We start from the raw sequence: 4,424 nt of genomic DNA, 5'->3' as shown, positions 1-4,424 counted from the left end.
CCAAAAGCCAATCGCTCATCTTGGCAAACAAATCACATCCATTACAGCATCAGATGACATCCAAATATAAGGAAACTTCTAGGAAAAGTTTATAAGACCTAAGCACACATGCTTATGCTCTCAAACCCCACTTTATGTCAAGTTCCAAACTCGGGATTATTAACAATAGTGAATTTTTGACCTAGTCATTTTCGACTTAGAATGCATCTAAATGCTTAGCAATGATGTCCCAATACTCCGCCTATGCTTAGTTTTTGATTTGAAAGTGTAAATTCCTAGTTATGGTAAAATTAGACCGCAGATCGGCGACGCTAAAAGCTACGAAATATTGTGAACTGCTTACGTCAATGCGTAGAGCTCTTACCTGCGGTTGCAATGCAACAAACTCGACTATCGGAGACGGAGTAAGAAGTGTGAGAAGGAGAGGAGTGAGCGACGTTAGCTCACGCTGTGTATTTCTTATCCAAAAACTTATAGAAAACTTACAAAAATTGGCTTTTATACCTTAGCCAAGGTTTTTTGGTGGTCAAAACTAATAATCTAGAGTTCTACCAAAGCTGGGAAATGATAGGTTGATACAATCTGGAAGCTTGTAGCCCCGGCTCATTAATTACAGAGTTTATTTGAAAAAATAAGAGTTACAATATTCTCAATTTATCAAAATAATAAGTGTTTTACAAAGAGAACTCCGAAAAATGGTATCCGTGTTAGCTTGCTGCTAACATTTTCCTTTCCATTCTCTGGCAAATGTCACAAGTTTTACAAAAAGATCTGATATCAACCATCATTGTTTGCCACCACAATTCTACCTGAAAAATCTTATTATATGTGATATCAGTTGAAAAGTGTCCTCTTGCATCTCCATTATGAGCTTTAGTAATCACTTGCATTCTTTCTTTTATTGGCACACATATGCAAAGTACACCATCAATGCGTAATTTATATAGTACTCCAACAATGATGGCAAATTTCATACTTTTTATGATCAGTGCCTTTTTCTTGTTATGGAATCAATCGTCTGGGAGTTTTTCCAACTGAAGAAAATCATACACATCTTGCTCTTTTGGCCCCTGGGTCTGGTTCCTCTTCAGCTGTATTTTGAAATAACTCGTATCTACTGACTCATCTCTCAGCAATGTTTCTAAAAAACCCTCTATGCTTCCGGAAAGGTAGTCTGCTCCACAGTGAGTTTTCCCCGACTTATGAAAAATCTTGAATTCAAACTCCATTAAGAACATCATCCATCTGATTAACCTTCCTTGTATAATTATTACCTTGTTGATCAGAATGAATAGAGCTTGATGGTCTACATAGAAATGAAACAATTTGCCCAGTAGATAGTGTATGAACTTGGTAGTGCTGAATACCATTCCCAGTGCTTCTCTTTCAATGGTTGAGTACCCCTCTTCAGCCATGTTGAACTTGCGACTGTCGAAGTAAACTGGGTAGTCCATCTTTCCATCAAGCTGGGCTAGTATAGCTCCCATCACCATGCCAGAAGCATGTACATGTACATGGAAAATCACATCCCAGTTTGGCTTGCAAAGCATTGGCTTCGTGCTAATCGCATCTTTTAAGCACTAGAAACACTGCTCGCATTCTTCAATCCAGATAAACTTGTTTCCCTTCTTAGTTAGCGCATATAGAGGAAGTGTCTTAGTTGCAAACATGTTGTGCTTTAAGAAGTGCACATTTGGCATACATGTGGACCAAGGCAGTGCCAAGCGTATGTGATTGCACCCAGAGAGACACCCTTGCTTCGCATCTAACGAAAACAATCAAGAGATTCTTGGCCCCAAGTTGGGCATATACCGCACTCAATGCATTCCAGGAGACGACATCCGAGACAAGAAGGCCCCCACACACTTTCTGTACTTATTGAACTGTGATCCTCAAAGGCGATATTTTTGTCATGCAAACTTCAAGTGAAGACATTACACATAAAGTTAGTGTTTTGCCTTGGTGGAAAAATTACGTGTGTGCTTTACAAAAAAAGAAATCGTCTTGATTTCATAAATGCGTTTCACAAAATTCTCTCCTTTTTTTTGTTTTATCTTTTTTGTCTAGAAAAACACTTATCGAGCAATTTAGGGCATTTACACACTAATTGGCACTGCCTCACGTTCAATTTGGGGTGGGCAGGTGAGCTTTACACACCTGCCTGCCCAACCTTAAGTAACAATAAAATAAAAGCTGCAAATTGCAACAGTTGGTGCGTAGGCTATTGGTTGCGTCAGAGTCTTCCTGCTGTCGCGACGTGAGCTCCACCCCCGCCCATAGATGGACAGGGGAGCTTGGCTGTCCCTTGTCTTGGGCACTCCACTTTTTGCACATCGAATTCGACGTTGCCACCTGGAATCCACGCAAGCATGCCCAAACTTGGGCATTCTGTGTGTAACCAGCCTTATCGATAGTATCATACTCACATTTTAACTACTATGATGCATTTACATCAATTCACACATTAATTTCTATGATAAGGCCAACCGAGCACCAGGGTGTATTCATTGGTCCACTATGGTTCTCTATTTCGCCTAAGGCCACTTTTATAGAGATTTTGGTGTAGGAAGAGATATGTCGATTGGCAAGAGAAGTCTGTTGGGGGCGGGGGGAGAGAGAGGGCTGATAGAGTGTGTATGTGATCAGAGAGAGAGAGAGAGAGAGAGAGAGAGCGCAGAATGCTCAGCGATGGCGAGTATTCATGAGAGTACGTCATACGATTTCATGCATGGGTTTCGTCCAGAGGGATGGCCAGACGACTGGTGGCTCACACCAGATATGGAGATGACGAGAGTGGTCGACATTCTACCCTTCGTTCTCACAAAGAGGCACCTCGAGTCCCACCTTAACGCGCTCGGTGCGCCCTCCGTCGCAGGGAGCTTCTGTCTAGCTCTCTGCCATCAGCTTCCTGCAAATATCTCCACTTCATTCTATTATTTAGACAGCACCTTTTCCATTTATTTGGATGGCTTCTGTCATGGAGATGTACAACCTGCTGCCGGCTCAAAATGATGGAGACGGCATGCACTCTCTCCTGCCTCTCTCACTTTCTCGCCCGCCGCATTCACCTCTTCAATCATTCCATGTCTCCCCTTTACCTGCAGATCATCGACATCCGCCCATCCAACCCTTCCTTTCTCCGCCTCGTCTTTGGCCTCTCTGACCAATGCATGGCTCTGAATCGCCTGGTCTCGCTCATTGATAGTTATGTCAGATATGCTCGCTCTAATTTGGACTCATTGGGTCTAGCATTTGCCGCTGATAGTGACATTAATGAAGAGCATATTGCGGAAGAAACATCCACAGAGGAGGAGAGTTCTGCATCAAGCGATGGCATGGAAGTAGAGGATGATGATTACGATGGCGATGGTCATGAACAAAACAATTATGATGAGGATTATGACGAGGGTTGGGGTTCGGAGGCGGATGATTCTGATGATGAGGATGAGGATGAGGAAAGGGAGCATGAGGATGAGGATGAGGATGAAGATTCAGACATAGATTGACTTTGAGGTCTTGAGTGCAAGGCGATACTTGAGCCCTCTGAGTTCTATTGTTGCTTTGGTGTTATTTTCTTTTATATGCACCCTCCAAGGCTCGAACACAACCATTGGTTGTGAAGGTCTAATTTGCATGTAGATGTGCCACATGCATACCCCAAGGCACCATTTTGTGATACATACCCATACCATACTTATACTACCGGCCAACACTTAAAAAAAATAACCCTTTCGTTAACCAGATTCCCTTCCCCCTCCTCCATTTGGAGTCCCTGGCTTTAAGCCTAAGCTTTCCCGCCTATGTGCACCGTTGCACTTGCCATTGCCATCGCCAATGCTCCCCCGCATACACTCATCGCCCTCCCTCTCCACCTTTAACTGCTGCCCCTCAACATCTAGCCTTCAACCAGCCTAGAATTACCTTTCAACCGCAAAACAAGCACGACATAGAATTCTTCAGCAGGAGGCATTGTTGCAGACATGTGGCAAGCGAGACAAAGAGAGAGATTCGTGAAGTAGGCCTATACACACACACACACACAGTGTGAGAGAGAGAGAGAGAGAGAGAGAGAGAGACGCACGCTGTCTCAGGTCCACATAACAAGCCCATAGAGGGCTTCTTTGCAGATGGAAAAAGGCCTCGTAAAGAGAGAGGGAGAGAGGAGATGCACGCATGTGTCTCAATATCAGTCGCAAGAGATAGCCTTGAACGTTACGTTCGAGTTTTTAGAAATAGAAACAGAGACAGACAATGGGCCTGGTAGACAGCGAGTGCAGTCGGCAGCATCTCCCCATTTATTTTGCGTTTATTGGAATTTCTTCCAGCTGCTACCCCCTACTACTACTACTACTGGCTCCACATTTAAAGAATCTAATAATCCAAGAGATCCTTCTCTTGCCTATGGAGATTCCCCTCTACATCCC

The 4,424-nt window shown here is 43.5% G+C and overlaps 1 pseudogene; it reads left to right on the top strand.

Annotated features, from left to right (window-relative positions):
• The first annotated feature begins 2,678 nt into the window (after nt 1–2,678).
• Nucleotides 2,679–4,071, top strand: LOC147422051 (uncharacterized; annotated as a pseudogene).
• Nucleotides 4,072–4,424: the final 353 nt, after the last annotated feature.

This window comes from Adiantum capillus-veneris, chromosome 27 (genome assembly GCF_014529385.1).
Source record: "Adiantum capillus-veneris isolate H3 chromosome 27, ASM1452938v2, whole genome shotgun sequence".
In the NCBI taxonomy this organism is placed as follows: domain Eukaryota; kingdom Viridiplantae; phylum Streptophyta; class Polypodiopsida; order Polypodiales; family Pteridaceae; genus Adiantum; species Adiantum capillus-veneris.
Note: the sequence above shows the minus strand (reverse complement) of the source record. Positions and strands in the feature narration are given on the sequence as shown.